Genomic DNA, 22,659 nt, shown 5'->3' with positions numbered 1-22,659 from the left:
GTGACTGCAGCCATGAAATTAAAAGACGCGTACTCCTTGGAAGGAAAGTTATGACCAACCTAGATAGCATATTCAAAAGCAGAGACATTACTTTGCCGACTAAGGTCCATCTAGTCAAGGCTATGGTTTTTCCTGTGGTCATGTATGGATGTGAGAGTTGGTCTGTGAAGAAGGCTGAGCGCCGAAGAATTGATGCTTTTAAACTGTGGTGTTGGAGAAGACTGTTGAGAATCCCTTGGGCTGCAAGGAGATCCAACCAGTCCATTCTGAAGGAGATCAGCCCTGGGATTTCTTTGGAAGGAATGATGCTAAAGCTGAAGCTCCAGTACTTTGGCCACCTCATGCGAAGAGTTGACTCATTGGAAAAGACTCTGATGCTGGGAGGGATTGGGGGCAGGAGGAGAAGGGGATGACAGAGGATGAGATGGCTGGATGGCATCACCGACTCGATGGACGTGAGTCTGAGTGAACTCCGGGAGTTGGTGATGGACAGGGAGGCCTGGCGTGCTGCGATTCATGGGGTCGCAAAGAGTCGGACACGACTAAGCAACTGAACTGAACTGAACTGAACTGAAGAGGTATAAACCCTCTTAGACACTGTGTGTGCTGGGTCTCCTGATTTGGGTGCTTATTTTGTTGGGATACAAAAAAGGGTTGTGTTGTGTGGGGCCAAAAGAGTTAAGTCTCAAAGAAGTTCTCAACAACATTTTCCAGAATAAGATCCTCAGCATTCTTAAGTACTGTCAATCAGAAGATGCAAAAATATCCCTATTCATGTATTCAACTAGTATTTTTAAACCAAGATATATTCAATATCACTTTATTTCTTCTTTTCTCAAGGTGAGAAAATATAGCAATATTTTGTTTTGAAAATTCCCAATACTCCTTTAAACCAAGTCCCTCTTCTCAGATATGGATAGGATCACGGTTTTTTAGCTAAAATCACTTATACCATAATGGAATATCCCCAATAAGGGTATAATAAAGTACTTTCAATATGTGGGCTCTACTGTATTTTGGAAGCAAGCTGCCTACACAGTAAGTATAGAATGATACCCTGACCATACCCACTTTGGTGTAAAATGTCATCACTGTATAGTCAGATGAGTATAACAGAGCAATGTTAGGTCAGTATTTTAGATTAGATAATCATTTCAATACATTTTTTCTTTTAAAAGCCATATACTTCTTTGAGAACCCAATTAAATCTGTGGGCATGCTCATTAGTAAAATGTACATATAAACATACATAGTCTTGCACATAATTTCAGGACCTTTACTGATTTCCTGATGCCTACTTGTGTATCTCTTTATAGGTTAAGAAGCCGTGGCCTAATTGCTATGGCTTTCTTTACTCCAACACTATAGAAATGACTTATTATGAGTCCTCAGGTCTCTGATTCTAGAGAGTGAACATTGTCAGTGAACATGGTTTCCAATGAAACTTCTGAATATTATGCTTCATTACATATTCAGTCAGCTTTAATTCTGCCCCAGATACAAGGCTGAAAATGTGGCGATTCTATTGGAACTTTATACCTAACTCTAAAATTTGTGGTGCATTTCTCCTTTTTGTTATCAGTATTCTGTTTTTCTCACCTTCCCTTCATACTCAGTTCTGTGGGTTATGTTTAGTCTTCTTCCCAGAAGAGGGTTATTTCCCAGGTATAATTGATTGGTTTGGTGGTATTGGTGGACTGATTGAATTCCAGGCCAGTCTCCTGGCCAGTCATAGCCTTGGTGCCATGGCCTTGGCCTATTATAACTATGAAGACCTGCCTTTTCGAGTGGAGAAGTAGATTTGGAATATTTTGAGGAAGCTGTCAACTTTGTCCTGAGACATCCTAAGGTAAATTTTGTCTTTTAGTCAGTTTCAGCCCCTAGTTTTCAATTATCATGATATTCTATGACTTCTTTTAACTTCCAAGTGTGATTCACCTTCTGTAAACTTGAAATTCTATTCACGTGATTTATTTTGCATCCTATGTCTTCAGCTCAGAATGATGAAATACATAGTTAGTCTGTGTCCTTCATGGAATCAAAGGCATTGGCTTTGCATTCAGACATAAATGGCTTTCACTTCTGGCTCCATACCATCTGGTTGTGGAAATTTGGGCAAGTTGCTAAGAACCTCTAATCCTCAGATTCTTCATCTGTTAAAAAATATTGTAATGACACTACTTCACAAGGTTATTCTGAGAATTAAAGGGAATACTAAAAGCCAAGTCTTATTAGAGTAACTGACAACACTAAACACTCAATAAATCTGAGGAATTATTATTATTATCACCTCTGATAATTATTAAATCACCATACTTAACCAGGTAGAAAATCTGTATTTATTTGAATAGAGGGTCTGAATTTTTAGTTACTTGACATGTCTTCAACATAATGCTATAGTACTTTCTAACCCACGTAACTTCTTAAAATTTTCAATGTGCTTTGCTGCTTGCTGTAAGAGAGTTGATGCATTTTAGCCCTTTTTTATTGTTAATATCTTTTTCTTAATAAGAATTAATCTATGAATTAAGACTCTGTATTACATCCTTTTTCAAATAAGGATCATCAAAATATGGTCAGAATTGCCATTGTAAGATGAGCAGCAATTGCTGACAATCTATTGAAGAGCTGACTTTTTAAATAGCTATTTCTGATGAATATGATGGAATTGTCCTTAAATTATCAAATAGGCATTGTTATCATTGTGCTAGTCCTCTTGTTGGCTTAAATAAGAATTTAAGAGGTTATGCAATTCTGTTTCTCACTCTTTTAACTTTGGTCCGCTTGTAGGTGCTGGTGACTTTTCTATCATTGTTTCCACCAATTTACATAGATAGTTGTTGGGGTCCTTTAATGGACCGGGACCTGGCGGTCCAGAGGCGACGATAAGAAAGTGAAAGAGAGAGGCTGATACTCCCTGGTTTATGCAGAGAACCAATAAAGCCCTTGTCACAGGACTTGCGTCTCTCACGAAGGCACCGGGCAACCTCTCAAAGAGGGGTGAAGACCCAGGGCACCTTCTCGAGAGAGTCTTAGAAGCCCGGGCAGGAGAGTGAGCATAGGTCTCTGTGCTCCAAAGAATCAGCTGAGGAGAGAGAGAGAGAGAAAGAAAGAAAGAAAGACAGACAGACACGGGGACCCAAGCTCTGATGGAGCAAAGGTGCTTTAATGATTTCTCTGAGTATATAAAGGCTGTGGTACAAGAAGTTTCTTTCGACAGTGATAAAGATCAGAAAACCAAATGTACAGCAACTGTCACCAAGGGAACAAGGGATTAATAATGGTCACAAGATCAGGAGACAATCCATACTTCAAGAAAGGGGATTGAGACTAAGCAGTTTTGTCATAAAGAGAATGTTTACTAAAGGAGATTCAAGCCTGTCTCTCACAATGACCTCAGTTCCTGGGAGCAGCATGCTGTTCCGCTTAAAAAGAAACAAAAGACTTGTGAAAAACAGCACGTAGGAATCCTCCTGTTAAACATTCCCTGATAGCTAGCTAGTTAGTGACTAAGCCAGGCCTGGAAACCAGATTTCTTTCCTCAGCTCTAAGTATTTTTTATTAAACCTGCTTCACACTGTCTGTTCCTCAGAAGGCTAGACCTCAGATATTTCAATTCCCTGGAAGTCTTGTTTCTCCGTCTGTTGGTTTGAAGTGTCTTCCAAAGGTCTCTAAATTCCCTAATCCAAAATTTGGTGGCAGAAGTTGTAATAAGAGTTAGTGTTCTGCCAAAGGCCAGCAATAAATTAAATAAAGCCTGCATATATATCTGAGTCACCTTTTTGTTATTGTAGCTTATCCACGATATACTGGCTTTACTTTATTTTCCATGGCTAAATCCATTCTGAATTCTCATCTCTCCTGCCATACCTGTGACTCTGTATATTTTATATTGACATAGAATTTCAGAACTTGAAAGGTTCTTTTAAACCAAATTAGGGGTGAGGGTGGAAGTTCAAGCTACTTCTCTTACTATGCAGGGTAGAAAATGGAGAGTACATATGACTCACTCAATTTGTTTAATTTTTTCCTGTGCTGTAAGAACTCACATTTCTGTCAGCTAGATACAAGTGGTATATTCATTCATATTTTTCTAAATAATAAGAAAAAACTCAAACATTACTTAATAAAAAATATTTTTCTAAGAAAATCTAGGGAATCAATATGACTTTAGAAGAGATGTGACTCCCTGAGTCTATCCTTGCACGGGGTCAGTGCTCAAGCAGAATGAAGGCTTTATTTTGCACTATTTTTTTTTTTTTTAAAGATCTTTAACTCCTTCCTTTTTTTTTTTTCTCTCCTATACCAACTAGGAGTTGTATATTCTACCCTCATAAATAGCTCATGGACACGTTTCCTTTTTATCACCACCACTAATTAAAAAAGGCACCTTCTTTCTTGCCTGTACCATTGCAGTAGGCTTGACTTTTCTGCCTCCATTTTTGCAAGTCAGAGTTACAAGACTAGGTTTTTCTACTCTTTTGCTTAACAGTCTCTCAATTTACTACAGGATAAAGGTCAGGATTCCTAGCATCTTTAATAAAGTTTTTCATAATCTGACTTATGTATGTGTGCGTGTATGGTTAGTTGCTCAGTCATGTCCGACTCTTTGCAACCCCTTGGACTGTAGCCCTCCAGGCTTCTCTGACCATGGGGATTCTCCAGGCAATAATACTGGAGTGAGTTGCCATGCCCTCCTGCAGGGGATCTTCCCAACCCAGGGATCGAACCCAGGTCTCCTGCCTTGCAGGCAGATTCTTTGCCACCTGAGCCACCAGGGAAGCCCATGAATACTGGAGTGGGTAGCCTATTCCTTCTCCAGGGGATCTTCCCAACCCAGGAATCAACCCGGGGCCTCCTGCATTGCAAGTGGATTCTTTACCACTTGTGCCTTATCTTACGCTTCTTTTTAAAATTTCTCCTGATTCTCCACTGTGTAAGAAAGAGTCAAAGCTGCTTATTAGCATGTTCTTCCAAGCCATTCCCTGTCAAGCTGCTGTTTTCCTTTCCAGCCTTATTTTACTACTTCCTGTTTTATACTTTAAACTCAAGTAGTGAAGAACTACTGTGGTCCCCTGAATGCACTGCTCCTGAGTTTAAGCAGGTGTTCTTCCCATGGCGAATCCACTAGGAATGCTTTGGCTGTGTTTTCAGAAAAGTCACTGAGGGTGGCTTAAGCAGCATCAACATAAGGCATTTTATTTTCTCATGTAACAGACCTGGAGATAGGTGTTTCCAGCTCTAGTTTGGAGACTCAGAGGAGTTTCTGAACAAGGAGACTGGACTGACATTTCTGTAATTTCCCGACTTTCTCCTCAAGATCACAAGATGGCTGTGGCATTTCAGGCATTAAATCAACATGCCAGCATTATAAGCAGGAAAAAATGGTCAGGAAACTTGGCTTTCTCCTCATGATTTTATTCTATTTTATGTTGGGGGAAAAAGCCAAGATCATAGGTAAAATTTAGTGTCTTTCCAAGAGCAGCTTGAAAATGATGTAGCAAAGGTGAATGGATTCACATCCATCAGAATTTATCTTTTGAAACTAGATACATTGCTATGCCCTAAAAAACAAGGCCATGTTAGCTTTAAAACTGTGGAGACTGGCCCCTGTCTAGGCAGCTAACAATGTCTACTACACTTAGCATAGAATGCCATTTCTTCTTGTTTGCTCTAATTTTTTTTTTAACATAAATACTCAACTGATAGCCCTTTTCTTCTGAGAATCTTTTTTTTTCTTAATTTTTATTGGAGTATAGTTAATTTACAGTGTTGTGTTAGTTTCAGAAAAGATAGCAAAGTGAATCAGCTATGCGTATACATATATGCACTTTTTTTTCAGATTCTTTTCCCATTTAGGCCACTGTGCTGTATTGAGTAGTATTCCCTATGCTATACAACAGGTTCTTATTAGTTACTTATTTTATATATAGTTATATCTGATTCTGCCTTCTGGGTTGGCAGGCTTGCCTATGTGCATTATTTTATCATAGAATTTATGCTGCTGCTGCTGCTGCTAAGTCGCTTCAGTTGTGTCCGACTCTGTGTGACCACATAGATGGCAGCCCACCAGGCTCCCCCATCCCTGGGATTCTCCAGGCAAGAACACTGGAGTGGGTTGCCATTTCCTTCTCCAATGCACGAAAGTGAAAAGTGAAAGTGAATAGGAGAAAAGAAGCAGACAATCTCTTCATTTGGTGGTGAGTTCCTTGATAAAAAATTATGCCTTTTTTTCCTCTGTGTCCCCCCAGTGCTTGTACAGGGTAGATGATCTAAAGTGCTTGTCAGGTTTGATGACTGACAATGAAAGAGGGTTAGTAAGCTAAGCCAAGCCTTTTTTCTGAAACCTTTTCCAGAGGAGAAACCTTTTCCGGAGGAGAAACCTTTTGGGGAAATCAAAGCAAGTCTACAATCCTCTATTCAAGTTTTCATGTTCTATTCTACTAAACTCATCATTTTTACTCAGTCTTTTCCTACAGAGCACCCTTTCCTCTGAACTTTTAGATAGCTCAGAATTAGTACAACAAAGTTTATTAATCAATTTTATGCTGGCTAATATTATTTACAGTAAGTGCATGCCTTTTTTCTCTCTATTTTTTCATGTAACACACACATTTTAATTGAAGTATAGTTGATTTACAGTGCTATGGTTTCAAGTATACTACATAATTATTTGATTTTTTTATCATGTCTTTTTTTAAATTTTCCCTTCTACATTTTTTTAAGGTAATTTAAAATAGCATGTAACACAACCCGTAGTATTCAGTCAGTAAGAGCCTGACATATTCTTGAAGGAGTCATCTTCTTGGACATTAGTTATGTATTCCAAAGCTCTAGTCTAGAACTGGGCATGTAGGTGAGATTAGTCCTTGCTTTGTTTCCACTAGCCACTGAAGATCATTGATTGATAGAGATGGTAAGGTTTTGCTAAATGATGGATGGAATCAATATCTCATTTATATTATTTTCAGGTCTGTTTACCTAAAACAACTGACCTCCAGATATTTCTCTGCCAAGGTGGGTTTAATCAAGATCAGCAGAGAACTGCAATTTTGTGTTTCAACCATGAAGAGCCACATGCAAGTCTCCACACAGCAAGGGAAAGGGAGTGCTTTTATGGAGAGGAAAAGGAAGTTGGGGGTTGGGAGGGGAAGACCTATAGTAAACAAGACTCTGTGGCTTTTCATTAGCTGAATCCTGGCCAAGAAAGGAGTCTTTCTCCAGCTGGACTCTGGGTATGAGAGCTCCCCTTTCTGGTCTCCCAATTTTACTTAATTGAAGTTTCTTGTTTATTAATTTTTTGCATTTCCCAATTTAGATCAAGATCTTTCTCTGAAAGTATCACTGATCAAGTGTCAGGTTTTCTAGTTTCAGCAGCCACTTGTTCTTCAGTGCCAAGACGAACCTTTCCTGGGTGTAATGTCTCACATTGGAGGGCAGGTGTATAGATTGGAAACCAGTTGAGGTCCCATGCAAGTAACAAGGAGGGACAACTATCTAGCATTTTCATCTAAAATTCATATGTTATCGAGATCATCTAAAGCATTATGTCATCACCAAAAGTTGACAAACTTCCAGGGACTCCCCTCATGATCCAGTTAAGACTCTGCCCTTCCACTGCCATGGGCAATGAGTTTGATCTCTGGTAGGAGAACTAAGATCCCGCATAGAGCACAGCACAGCACAGCCAAACAAAGCAAAAACATAGAAAGAGAGTTCCTTAGATTGCAAGGAGATCCAACCGGTCAATCCTAAAGGAAATCAGTCCTGAATATTCATTGGAAGAACTGATACTGAAGCTGAAACTCCAATACTTTGGCCATCTGATGTGAAGAACTGACTCATTGGAAAAGACCCTGATGCTGGGAAAGATTGAAGGCAGGAGGAGAAGAGGATGACAGAGGATAAGATGGTTGGATGGCCTAGTCGATGGACATGAGTTTCAGTAAGCTCCAGGAGTTGGTGATGGGCAGGGAAGACTGGTGTGTGGTAGTTCATGGGGTCGCAGAGAGTCGGACACAACTGAGTGACTGAACTGACTGAAAAAAAGTTAGCAAACTTCCAATAGGTCTAGTCTGAATATCTTGGGAAAGCTGTCTCATCAGATATCATCTGCTTCAGTTCTGGGAAATTTTTACTTTCAGGTCACTAGATGATATGCAGGTCTAGTCAGGGTTTGATACTTTCTTTATATGTGTCATGCATATTCAAGAGTCTCTTCCTTGGAGTTTGGTGCACAAGGGCCTTCCTGTGAGGCTGAAGAGAGCTTTTTTCTGGAAGGGTCTTTTTCAATAGATGAAATCTCCAGGTTGGAGAATGTGAATCATAAAATCCTTGTGTCCTAAGAAGACACTGTGAAAAGGTTACTCTACCAAAATATGATTATTATTAATAGAAGCAATTTGTGTGAGTTAGTTGCTCAGTCGTATCTGACTCTTTGTGACCCTATGGACTCTATCTAGCCTGCCGGGCTCCTCTGTCCATGGGATTCTCCAGGCAAGAATATTGGAGTGGGTTGACAGTTCTTTCTCCAGGGGATAGTCCCAACCTAGGGATTGAGATGTCTCTTTCTTAAGTGGCAGGAGGAAACAAACTACCAGTGTCACTCTTTTTCCCTTCTGTATACAAAATTAAAAGGAGGTTTCTCTTAAAATTCTGTGCTGCCATAATGACACCTGGTTCCACCTCAACTTTTATCAAACCTTGAGCTAACCAGTGAGTTTTTCTTATGGAAATGTTTTTCTTAAGCTATGTTAAAGAACTATGTATTTACCCTAGACTCTGTCTTTTTCCAAGTCAATTCCACTTAAGACTCAGAACCAATAGGGGCTCAACAAACCAGTATGTTTTACCCATACATTGTTCTCCTAATCTATGTTAATGAAACTATATATTTACTTGGAAATCTGCCTTTCTTCAAGATTCATGTCAATCATTTTATGGCCCAGGACAGCTCACCTTGTGCCAATGTTGTCTCAAAATGCATGTTGTGGGTGAGGGCCTGGTACCAGTCTTTGAGTTTTGAGAATTCCCTTTCTCTAATTAGCAGCCTGCTAGTAGCTATATAACATCTGGCTAAAGACTTGCAGGGGGGCACTCTTTCTGCCCGCTTCTGAAATCTATGTCAGAAGCTGTCTCTATCTCTTTTATGCTTTAATAAAACTTTATTGCCCAAAAGCTCTGAGCGATCAAGCCTTGTCACTGGCCCTGGACTGAATTCCTCTCTCCTGGAGGCCAAGAATCCCAGCATCTTTTATAGTTCCACAACAACCTTTCGGGGTTGAACTCAGGTCTCCTACACTGGAGTCATATTCTTTGCTATCTGAGCCACCAGGAAAGCCCAGAAGCAATTAGGCCTTTGCAATATTAGAATATCTCTTCTTTTATTGGCTGTGGGTCAAAAGAAGCAGAAGCCAAATTCATTAAGTGTTCTTTGACTAGAGTAAGAGTTTATGGGTTCCAAAAGGTATGTACCTGAGATTTAGAAGGACAAATGACAACGTTTTTGGTCAAAGTGCTTACAGGGTTTTCACTAATTTTGCTACTTGAGTCTTAATAATGCCACTAGTATGTTCAACTAAGTCAAAGGATTGAGGGCAGAAAGTACAATAAAATGTATAAAACCAGCCAAACAGTACAGACTTACCAAAGCACCTGGCCAGTAAAATAGGTTCCTTGATCACTATGAAGTTCAAGTGGGGATAAGGTAAGGACAATCTTTTCTGGAAGGATGTTAGCCACAGAAGAGGCAGTAGACCATCTGTAAGGGAAGGCCACAGTCCAGTGTGAAAATATACAGACAATGACTAAAACATACTTATATCCATGAGGTGCAAAAAGTTATATGAAAGCCATTTGCCAGACTTTGAATTGTCCATTAGATAGTTAATAATGTCTGGGAGCAGTATGACTAGGTTTCCATAGGTTGTGTTTTGGACAGATGGGACAAGCGAGGTGTGTATTTTTTTGTGGCTTGGTTAATATTTTCCCACAAATGTGAATGCTGTCATTTTGTCAGTAGATCAGCAGTTTAATGCATTTACAGTGGTGAGGAGTGGGGATTTTAGAGTCTCTGGTAGGATGGGTTGTCATTTGGTCTAAACCAGAGCTTTCTCTTTTTATCAAACCAACAATTGTTGAATTTCCAATCTTGTTTTTCCTTTTCTGAGGTCAATTGTTGGGCTTCTCTAACAAGTTTTCTGAAGTTATCATTTAGGGAAATAAAACTTTGGACCATAACAAAGTTTTAGCTACTGCTGGTTGCTTTAAGACTGGTTTTTGTGTATATGTGCGTGTATGTAAATATCACAAGGTGATTTCCTTAGCTTTCAGAGAGTAAGACTTAGAATGTTCACAGAATCTTAATAATAGCTAAGGCAGCAGGCAAAAATTCCTAAACAATGAAGCCATTTAAATTTTTGTTGTGGTTGGAAGTATGGAAGCCAGGTCTTCTAAAATGTTCCAAAATCATGAGCTTCTCCAAAAGCACATCTGCTATCAGTATAAATGTTGCCAGTTTTGCCATTGGCTAAAGTACAAACCCACTAATAGTGTATAATTCAGCCTCTTGGGCTAAAGTAGCCATATGTAAAGATGCTGCCTTAACACCAAAAAGAGTTGAAGTAGCTTACCCAGCACAGCACTTTTTATATGAGGACCACGAGAGTGAACCATGAGAGGTCAGTATTACTCAGAGGATTTGCCTGTAGATCATCAGGACCAGTCAGGAGGTGATCGCTCCATGTTAAGCTGTCAAAAGGGACTTCTTCAGTGATGGAGAGGTGAAGAACAGCAGGGTTGAGCTTAATACAATGTGGAAGAGTTATGTGAGGAACAATTAACAGAAACAGTTCACGGGGGTGAGGTGGCTGACTGAGAAATGTTGAGAGTGATGAAAATTCAGGAAAGCTTCTAATGCATAAAGTACAAAAACAGTTAAAGGGGATTCCATGACGATTTTCTCAGTGGTCTTAACTGAAAGAGCAGAGGCCTAATGAAAGAGCAGCTCTGTCCATCAACAGAAAATTGGATTAAAGATTTACTGAGCATGGCCCCACCCAGTTTCCCCCTCAATCAGTCTGTCCCATCAGGAAGCTTCCATAAGCCTCTTATCCTTCTCTATCAGAGGGCAGACAGACTGAAAACCACAATCACAGAAAACTAACCAATCTGATCACATGGACCACAGCCTTGTCTAACTCAATGAAACTATGAACCATGCCATATAGGACCACCCAAGATGGATGGGTCATGGTGAAGAGTTCTGACAAAATGTAGTCCACTGGAGAAGGAAACGGCAAACCACTTCAGTATTCTTGCCTTGAGAATCCCATAAACAAATGAAAAGGCAAAAGGATAGGAGGACACTGAAAGATGAACTCCCCAGGTCAGTACGTGCCCAATATGCTAGTGGAGATCAGTGGAGAAATAACTCCAGAAAGAATGAAGAGACAGAGCCAAAGCAAAACCAACACTGAGTTGTGGATATGACTGGTGATGGAAGTAAAGTCCGATGCTGTAATGCACAATATTGAATAGGAACCTGGAATGTTAGGTTCATGAATCAAGGCAAACTGGAAGTGGTCAAACGGGAGATGGCAAGAGTAAACGTTGACATTCTAGGAATCAGCGAACTAAAATGGACTGGAATGGGTGTACTTACTCAGATGACCATTATATCTACTACTGTGGGCAAGAATCCCTTAGAAGAAATGGAGTAGTCATCATAGTCAACAAAACAGTGTGAAATGCAGTACTTGATGCAATCTCAAAAATGACAGAGTTTCCAAGGCAAACCATTCAATATCACAGTAATCCATGTCTATGTACAAACCAGTAAGCTGAAGAAGCTGAAGTTGAATGGTTCTATGAAGACCTACAAGACCTTCTAGAACTAACACCCCCAAAACATGTTTTTTTCATTATAGGGGACTGGAATGCAAAAGTAGGAAATCAAGAAATACCTGGAGTAACATGCAAATTTGGCCTTGGAATACAGAATGAAGCAGGGCAAAGGCTAATAGAGTTTTGCCAAGAGAATGTTTGTCATAGCAAACACCCTCTTTCAACAACACAAGAGAAAACTCTGCACATGGACATCACCAGATGGTCAACACCAAAATCAGATTGATTATATTCTTTGCAGACAAAGATGGAGAAGCTCTATACAGTCAACAAAAACAAGACCAGGAGCTGACTGTGGCACAGATCGTGAACCCCTTATTGCCAAATTCAGACTTAAATTGAAGAAAGTAGGGAAAACCACTAGACCATTCAGGTATGACCTAAATCAAGTCCCTTAGGATTATACAGTGGAAGTGAGAAATAGATTCAAGGGATTAGATCTGATAGACAGAATGCCTGATGAACTATGGACAGAGGTTCATGACATTGTACAGGAAGCAGTGATCAAGACCATCCCCAAGGAAAAGAAATGCAAAAAGGCAAAATGGTTGTCTGAGGAGACCTTACAAATAGCTATGAAAAGGAGAGAAGTGAAAAGCAAAGGAGAAAAGAAAAGACATACCCATTTGAATGCAGAGTTCCAAAGAATAGCAAGGAGAGATAAGAAAGCCTTTCTCAATGGTCAGTGCAATGAAATAGAAAGGGAAAACAATAGAAAGGGAAAGACTAGAGACCTCTTCATGAAAATTAGAGATACCAAGGGAACATTTCATGCAAAGATGGGCAAAATAAAGGACAAAAATGGTTTGGACCTAACAGAAGCAGAAGATACTAAGAAGAGTTGGCAAGAATACACAGAAGAACTATCCAAAAAAGATCTTCACAACCCAGATAATCACAATGGTATGATCACTCACCTAGAGCCAGACATTCTGGAATGTGAAGTCAAGTAGGTCTTAGGAAGCATCACTACAAACAAACCTAGTGGAAGTGATGGAATTCCAGTGGAGCTATTTCAAATCCTGAAAGATGATGCTGTGAAAGTGCTGCACTCAATATGCCAGCAAATTTAGAAAACTCAGCAGTGGCCACAGGACTGGAAAATGTCAGTTTTCATTCCAATCCCAAAGAAAGGCAATGCTAAAGAATGTTCAAACTACTGCACAATTACACTCATCTCACATGCCAGCAAAGTAATGCTCAAAATTCTCAAAGCCAGGCTTCAACAGTACATGAACCGTAAACTTCCAGATGTTCAAGCTGGATTTAGAAAAGGCTGAAGAATCAGAGATCAAATTGCCTCCATCTGTTGGATCATCAAAAAAGCAAGAGAGTTCCAGGAAAACATCTGCTTCTGCTTTATTGACTATGCCAAAGCCTTTGACAGTGTGGGTCAAAACAAACTCTGAAAAATTATTCAAAAGATGGGAATACCAGACCACCTGACCTGCCTCCTGAGAAATCTATATGCAGGTCAAGAAGCAACAGTTAGAAGTAGATATGGAACAACCGACTGGTTCCAAATCAGGAAAGGAGTACATCAAGACTGTATATTGTCACCCTGCTTATTTAACTTATATGCAGAGTACATCATGAGAAATGTTGGACTGGATGAAACACAAGCTGGAATCAAGATTTCCAGGAGAAATATCAATATGCGGATAACACCACCCTTATGGCAGAAAGCAAAGAAGAGCTAAAGTCTCTTGATGAAAGTGAAAAAGGAGAGTGAAAAAGTTGGCTTAAAACTCAACATTCAGAAAACTAAGATCATGGCATCTGATCCCATCACTTCATGGCAAATAGATGGGGAAACAATGGAAACAGTGGCAGACTTTATTTTGGGGGGCTCCAAAATCACTGCAGATGGTGACTGCAGCCATGAAATTAAAAGAACTTGCTTGCTCCTTGGGAGAAAAGTTATGACCAACCTAGACAGCATATTAAAAAACAGAGACATTACTTTGCCAACAAAGGTCTGTCTAGTCAAAGCTATGGTTTTTCCAGTAGTGATGTATGGATGTTAGAGTTGTACTATAAAGAAGGCCAAGTTCTGAAGAATTGATGCTTTTGATAACAGTGTTGGAGAAGACTCTTGAGAGTCCCTTGGACAGCAGAGAGATCCAACCAGTCCATCCTAAAGGAAATCAGTCCTGAATATTCATTGGAAGGACCAATGCTGAAGCTGAAACTCCAATACTTTGGCCACCTATGTGAAGAACTGACTCATTTGAAAAGACCCTGATGCTGAAAAGGATTGAAAGCGGGAGGAGAAGGTGATGACAGAGAATGAGATGGTTGGCGCCATCACCGACTCAATCGATGTGAGTTGGTGTAAACTCCAGGAGTTGGTGATTAATGGACAGGGAAGCCTGGAGTGCTGCAGTTCATGGGGTCGCAGAGAGTCGGACACGACTGAGTGACTGAACTGCACTGAATCACTCTAAGGCAAGGCTGGTGTCCCTATGTCACAGGATCCAGCTGCTGGCTAGAATACCCTATGGGTCAGTGGTGGTCCTTGTGTTTTGGGGTGAGTACCCCAAGGGCATCTCCTTCCTTTTCAAAAAAGGTAAAAGGGAATCTGATCATTGGAATGCCCCAGGGAGGTGAGTTCATCAAGCTCTCTTTTAAGGCCTATGTCCTCTGGTTTTTCCTCTTAAATTGTACTGGGGTTGTTATTCTTGAATAAAACACAAAGAGATTTGGCCATAAGAGAGAAATTTGGAATCTAATTTGAACATAACCAACTATCGCAAGAAAATGTCACAGATGCTGTTTAGTTTTGGGTTTGGGGAAACTCTGGACACTATAAAGTCTATCTGGATCTAGGTGTAGTCCCTGTTCTGATATCAGATGCCCTAAATATCAACCTGGGTTTGGACAAACTGCAATTTTCCTTTGAAATTTTGGTGGCTTTATGTCCCTTTGAAGCTAATACTTTAGCAAGTGTATGCTGTCTTTCTCTGAGGAGGCTCGAGAAGAAGAGCAAAGAAGCAAATCATCCACACATTCTGTCATTCAGATCAGCCTTCAGGAATTGAGAAATAAGGACTCTTAGCGAAACCTGAGGCATTAGTGTCCAGGTGAATTCTTTTTCTTTCCAAATAAAGGCAACATTTAATGGCTGGCTTCATCAACTGGAGTACTAGAGAATGCACTGCATAAATCAATTATGGTAAAGAGTTTACTTCTAGTGACAGTGGATATTAGTAACATATAAGAGTTAGGAACAACAAGGCATCGAGGGATGTGTTGTTTATTACCTGGAGATTCTGGGTGAACATCCATCCTGGGTCCTAGGTTTTCTCACAGTTCAAGGAGAAATATTAGAAAGATTAGTACAAGGGATAGTGAGGTCTTAAGACTTGTAGTCTTCCATTAAGGGCTTCTTTACTTAAAAGGTATTAATTAATTGCAGAAAGAGGTTTTGAGAGACCTATCTGAGTCATGATGGGAGCTGTGCTGTAAATTTTGCCAGGGTCAGTTACAGATTTTTGTCCATAGGAAAGTGGCAGCTAATTCAACAGAACAAATAATCAGTGTTTTGAGGATCAACTCTAGGACTCAGAGCTGAAGCAATGAAAAGATGTCAAAGGGTCATTTAATTTATGTGATTGGTTACTTTCACGACTACTGTCAAATGCTAGAGTTATTTTCCCTTTTTGGGATAAAGAAATTCTGGCATGATGCTTAGCTAAGAAGTCTCAACCTAATAAATGGATAAGGGCAGAGGAGCTAAGGAGAAAATGGTGTGTATCTCTCAAAGGGTCTAAACAAAAGGGAATAGGTTCAGAGACAGGAAGCTCTTTGGGGTTCACTAGAGATCCCATATTTGAATTGTTTTAGTACTCCGAGGCAGGGGCTGCTTTATAGTAGTGGTGCTGAGCACCAAGATTGTGATTCTGGTGTTACTTAGAACAGGAAGAGACCCATCCCCAATCTGAGGAAATGTTTCTCCCATTCTATTAAGAGGGAAGGTGGGAAAGAGCCCCTGTAGTCCCCTCCAAACCCTATTATTGAGAACTGGGAGAACATTCAAAAGACTGGCTAGAGGGCATATGGTGTTTAAAACTAGGAGGGTTTTGGTTTTCATTTAGGGACTGTCATTTGCTGGAGTTTAAGAATTTAGGTGGTCTTTCATTTTGGTGACTCATTTAGAGTGTGAGAGAGTTTGCCAGATTAACTAAACTCTGGAGTGGAAAATTCTAGTTTCCCATTCCATCTTGGTTCTTTTTACTAGAAAGGAAATGTTCTGGTTTAGTCCATCAATAAACACAAAGTTAAAAGCTATCTGGGTGGAATCAACCTTTAAAAGATCAGAATTTTCTTTTAAAATAATCTGAAGTTGATTGTAATAGTCATGAGCAGATTCATCAGGTTTTCATGTAAAAAGTCTGAATTTTGTTCCAATCAACAGGCTTTGAAAAACTCACCTAGCACTTGCTCAAACTTGATCATATAAGTTAGTAGGTTGGTCTCTGTGTTGTAATCTTAGGTGTTGACGGAAATAATAAATAAACTACTCGTAATAGGAATAGAAAAGAGTTTTGTTTGAGCCAAACTGAGGACTATAACCCAGGAGACAATCTCTCAGATTATTCTGAGAAACTTCTTGGTTGAAAAATGGTTTTTAGCATAGCTATATACTTTATCAGAACAAAGAACATACATCAAACATGACAGGGGTATATTCCTTCAAGTTTCCAAAATAGAGAGATTTAGTGAATATAGAGTGAGACAGTAAGACCTGATGTCTGGGAAGGGAACCATCTTCCAGGGAGTGTTAATATCGATGTCCTAAGAAGGGAGTCTTTCCCCTTACCTTCAGAACACACATTCTTTATCTTGATGGTTAAAGCAGATGTGCTGTGTGTGTATAACAAGCTATTTTAATTTACACAAAGTTCAGGTTGCTGTGTATAAGCCAAAAGTATTTCCACATGCCTCAATGTTTGAAAATTGTCTCCATCAGAGGGAAATTTCAGGATTTTCCCATTTGGGGGTTTTCATCTAATCCTGGGCTTGTCCTTTACTGACAAGCATATGAAACTAGCAGGTGTAAGTTATAAAAATAAGATTGATAAGTTTAAATAACGATGTTAAATTTTTCACAAAATTTGTGAGGATCTTCGGTTATTTTGGGAAAATCTTTGACTATGGCTCACAGTTCAGCTTTAGCTCAGGAAATATAAATGAAGGTTCTGCATCCTCAGAAGTATTAGTTTTAAAGGGACTAGCTTTAATAAAAGACTCCCTTCTTACGACATCCATATTAACCCACCCTGGAAGATGTTTCCCTTCCCAGACACCAGGTCCTTGACCAGCAAAGAGATCAAACTATTCAATCCTAAAGGAAATCAGTCCTGAATATTCATTGGATGGACTGATGCTGAAGCTGAAACTCCAATACTTTGGCCACCAGATGTGAAGACCTGTCTCATTGGAAAAGACACTGATGCTGGGAAAGATTGAAGGCAGGAGGAGAAGGGGACGACAGAGGATGAGATGGTTGGATGGCTTCACCAACTTGATGGACATGAGTTTGAGCAAGCTCCGGGAGTCGGTGATGGACAGGAAGGCCTGGCATGTTGCAGTCCATGGGGTTGCAAACACAACTGAGTGACTGAACTGAATTGAACTTTGATAAGTTTAGAGGGAAAAGGTGGGGAGGGATTCAGGCAAAAAGAAAATTGAGAGAATTAGTATAGAAAAATTGAGGGTATAGAGGCAATGTGGGTGGCATCGAAGGAAAGAAGGAAGGTGGTGCCTAGGGCAGAGCCTGGGCATGAGGAGGTAAGGGAGGGAGACAAGATGGCATCAGAGGCAGCTTCTGTGCATGCTACATCACTTTAGTCAAGCCTGATTCTTTGTGACCCTATGGGCTATAGCCCGCCACGCTCCTCTGTCCATGGGATTCTCCAGGCAAGAATACTGGAGAGGGTTGCTGTACCCTTCTCCAGGGGTTGTTACCAACTCAGGGATCAAACCTGTGTGTTTACATCTCCTGAATTGGCAAGCGGGTTCTTTACCACTAGCGCCACCTGGGAAGCCCCCATCAGAGTCAGAGCTCAGACAAAGAAGTCAGTGAAGAACCTGAGGTTTCAGGCATCATTTTATTTTTTGAAAATAGTTCATTTGCCTTGGTGAAAGTCTTATTTTGCAGAAAGACAGTTTTAGACTTCTGATAATGTTGGGAAGTCTCTGTGGATGAAAAATTAATCAACAGTTGGTCTTCAGGAGAAATAGAAAATTTTACTGAAGCCAACCGGAGGATTATAACCCAGGAGACAGTCTTTTTGAGGTCTTGTTTAGAAGTCAAAGGCCCAGTTACATACATTCTTGAAACAAAAGATCATACATCAAAATGGCACATTGATGTTTTATGTAAAATTCATCAGAGATACACAGTCCCAACAAGCACTATACAAAGCCAGCAATGGGTCACCACGATCTCTTCCAGGATTAGGAAAGGAATGTTATCTTTTAAGGAGTAACATTACTGGTATATGAAGAAGGGAAAAGGTTAATTTTTACAGTCAACTGGGCATTCCTGCCTTGAGGCACTCTGGTTAATGGATAATACAGATGCAGACTGCACATAGGGAGGGCCCAGCTCTGACAGGGAGTATGTTATGCTTTAATTTTCTTGTCTGGACACAATATCTAACATTTATGCCATCATCCCAAAATACCAATCAAAATAGGCATTTCATTCAGTTCTGAAGATTTTTGCACTATTGTTTTCCAGTTTGGTTTTAAGAAAATTAAATTTAGGAATTTCAAAAGTTACGCATAATGGCCACTGATATTCTGAATTGCCTTTGGTTAGGTCAGTCCATTAGCATGAGGAAAAATAAAGATTTTAAACACAAAATTGACTAGAATCTCAGTGTGTGTGTGTGTGTGTGGGCGGGGGGGGGGGGTGTGTGCCCTCAAGATATATAGATAACTAGGATACCATCTCTCAGAGACTTTTTCTCTAGAATAAAAGAATAATTTTCCAACAGCTTAAACAATTTATATCTTAAACAGCTCAGTTTTAACAGCTTGCAGCTCAAACTGTCTGCAGGCCTAATACCCACCAGTCCTGAGGGAACAGCTTGGTCCTGGAGGATCCAGGCCAAAGGCTTCCCAGCTAGTTCCTATGAAACCGCGCCCATTCCAAAGGTACAGGCTGATGGCTCCGTTTCAGTGAAGTGACTCAGTTTCAGTGAAACAACCCTTGTACCTGAAGGAACTGGGCTGACAGCTTCTCAGCCAATTTCAGTTGAAGCAGTGTGATCTCAGAATAAGACTGAACTGCCAAAAGAGTGCTTGCATACAGAACAAGGCTTTAACCAGAAAGAGTGAAACCTAAAAACAGATCCCTAATACAACCTGAAGAGCTTTAAGTACAAAGAGGGGTCAACTGAAAAAAAAAAGAAAGAAAACAACCTGAAAGTTGAGAATTATGTTTTATTTGGTGGACAAACTGAGGACCTTTAAGCTGAGGGGGCAGCTTCTCAGATAGTTCTGAGGGACTGCTCTCTAGAGGTAAGGGAGAAGCCAGGATATATAAGAGTTCTTCAACAAAAACCAGGTTTTACTGATCAAAAGATTACTATTTATTAAAGAAAACCAGTCATCTCAAATTAATGAATTTGTACTTTTCTACATATAGGAAGATACAAGAATCTGGGTTCACTGAAATCATTCCTTTGATATACACATCAGCTATCTAGGACCAGCATCCTGTTTGTTTCCATCCTGAGTTCCCTCAGGGTTCTCTGTCAGAGGAGGGGCTGTAGTGGCTAATGGCTTAATGGCCACCACATCCTTTTTCTACTGATGTGGCAGACAGTATTTTTAGTCCACAGACTACAAAGGCTTGAATCAGGAGAAAGATGTACAGGGTCAGTGAGAGAAGGAATAAGCAATAAAGGGCGCAACTGTGGATACCTCACCTCTCTGCTCATTAGCCCGGGAGTCTTTGGGGGTTTCCTCTGGTCCTTGTGGTGGTGGATTAGTCACTAAGTCGTGTTCCTGTAGACTGTAGCCTGCCAGGCTCCTCTGTCCATGGGATTTCCCACATGGCCATTTCCTTCTCCAGGGGATCTTTCTGACCCAGAGACGGAACCTAGGTCTCTTGCATTGCAGGCAGATTCTTTACCACTGAGCCACCAGGGAAGCTCTCTGGTCCTTGTATGGGCCACCAAATGTTGACCTAAAACAAATAGGGTGCCAGATGCTTTTCCAGCAAAGATGAGGTTATTCAGGATCAGCGGAAATTGCAAGCTGAGATCTAGAACCATGGCGAACCACATGCAAGTCCCTGCACAGCAAGGGAAGGATTTCCTGGAGGGGAAAAGGAAGATGGGAGAGCTTACAGTGAGCAAAGAACCCAGGACTTTTCATTGACTGAGTCCTTGCTGGAAAAAAGAGGAGCTTTTCTACCTGTTGGGCTTTGCCATTGTTGCAGAAATGAGAGCTCCTCCCACTGCTCTCCAGGCTGTATTAATATTTACTTGAGGTTTCTGTATTAATTTTTTTACAGGTTCTTGGGGCAAGCATTGGGGTAGTCTCCATATGAAAGGAGCAGAGATTGGCTTCTCCATGGCTATTCACCTAAAAGAAGTCATAGCCACCGTGCTTATTAATGAGCCCAACTTTTACTCTTGACATTCCACAGATATATCATGATCAGATAAATCAGCCCTTGCCATTCTCTCCTCCTCTACTATCCATCAGTGCCTTAGGGTTAGTAAGGTTATAGCACATATTTGAGGAAACTAGAGCTGAAGCCAGTGAGACTTCTTTTCTCCCCATTGAAAAGACCCAGGGACATTTTCTCTTCATTGTGGGAGAAGAAGATAAGAATGTCAGTAGGGAAAGCATATGCAGCGCAAGCGCAGAACATCTGAAGAGACGTGGGAGGAACAACTGGACTCTGCTGTCTTACTTTGGAGTAGGCCACCTGATACAGCCTCCCCCCAGCCCCAAACCCAATGCTCTGCCTCCAGGATCTCTAATCTCCACTTCTCCATGCACCGAGGAGGAGATTCCTTTTCCTACACACAGCAGACATGAACATTCTTGGGAGAAAATCCAGAGGTTTCTCAGGAAACACCTTATTCTGGTTGTGACTAGTCATCTCTGAGAAGAGCAAATATTCCTAGAAATAGAGAAGGAATAGGATGCTTTACCAGACCTTCACTTGATTTTCATGGAACAGTAGAACCAGGTGCTGACCAATGGATTTCTTAAAACCCAAATTAATATGCTTTTTAACACAACATTGTAAATCAACTATACTTAAATAAAATAAATTTTAAAATATGCTTAGTTTTCTCATATTTGAAAATATGCTAATGGGACTTTGCTGGTGGTCCAGTGACTAAGACTCCATGCTCCCACTGCAAGGTGCCTGCATTCATTCCCTGGTGAGGGAACTAGATCCCACATGCTGCAACTAAGAGTTTGCATGCTGCAAGTAGAAAGATCGTACATGCCACAGCAAAGACTGAAGATCCCACATGCTGCAACTAAGTCCCAGAGCCGCCAAATAAATAAATATTTTAAAAAAGAAAGAAAAAAAGAAAAAAATATGCTCATGGTTACGTCATTGGTTTGGAAAACTAGACGTGAGTAAAAAATATATTAAGACGATATGGAAGCAGTTACAGAGGTAACATGAATCAGCCTACAATCAATAATTCAACAAAAGCTAGCTAAAGAAAATATTTTTATGTGTCTAAACATGTACAGCATTTTTCAAGAGAAGCAATCTAAGATTCACAGGATTTCAGTTTAGGAAAGTAGTTTTGATGGTTATGATGGTGAAGATTATGTGCTTCCAGACTGGGGGCCAGCAGAGAAGGGGGCAACAGAGGATGACATGATTGGATGGCATCACTGAATCAATGGACATGAGTTTAAGCAGACTCCAGGAGATAGTGAAGGACAGGGAAGCCTGGCATGCTGCAGTTCATGGGGTTGCAAAGAGTTGGACACGACTTTAGCAACTGAACATCAGGACTCTTTCTAGCAAAGTACTAGATAGTAAATATTTTTGACTGTATAGTCCATAAGGTCTCTGTCACTATTATTCAGTCCTGCTGTTATAGCACAAAAGCAGCTTTAGATAGGATATAATGAATGATTGTATTTGTGTCCCAATTAAATTTTATTTATGAACACCAAAATTCAGATTTCATATAATTTTTACATGATGGATAATCAAGGTGAAGATGAATCAGTAGGAAAGTATTCTGAATCATTTTGTAGGTATGATGGGGAGCCAATATAGACTAATAGAAGTAACATGAGGCCACTTCAGTTTTATCTGCCTAACCTCTTTATTTTCTTTACTTTTGATACCTTCTGTTTAGAGTAAAAATATTCCATTCAGTATGAGTGGGGTTGTTAGCCTCCTTCCTCTTTCACTCATAGAATTTTTCACATTTCCCAGACCTGGCCAGTCAGAGTACTTCTCCAGGAACTTTCCTGGTGGTCCTGTGGTTAAGACTCTATGCTTTTACTGCAGGAGATGTAGGTTTGATCCCTGGTGAGGAACTAAGATCTAACCCCAATTCTAACATTCAGTTCAGTTCCGTCGCTCAGTCGTGTCCAACTCTTTGTGACCCCATGAATTGCAGCATGCCAGGCCTTCCTGTCCATCACCAACTCTCAGAGTTCACTCAGACTCATGTCCATCAAGTCAGTGATGCCATCCAACCATCTCATCCTCTGTCGTCCCCTTCTCCTCCTGCCCCCAAT

The 22,659-nt window shown here is 40.4% G+C and overlaps 1 pseudogene; it reads left to right on the top strand.

Moving 5' to 3' along the window:
• The window catches only part of LOC128052105 (bile acid-CoA:amino acid N-acyltransferase-like), a 29,650-nt pseudogene extending 8,610 nt beyond the window's left edge, over positions 1-21,040 (top strand).
• The last annotated feature ends 1,619 nt before the right edge of the window (positions 21,041-22,659 follow it).

Source organism: Budorcas taxicolor, chromosome 8 (genome assembly GCF_023091745.1).
Source record: "Budorcas taxicolor isolate Tak-1 chromosome 8, Takin1.1, whole genome shotgun sequence".
NCBI lineage: Eukaryota > Metazoa > Chordata > Mammalia > Artiodactyla > Bovidae > Budorcas > Budorcas taxicolor.
Note: the sequence above shows the minus strand (reverse complement) of the source record. Positions and strands in the feature narration are given on the sequence as shown.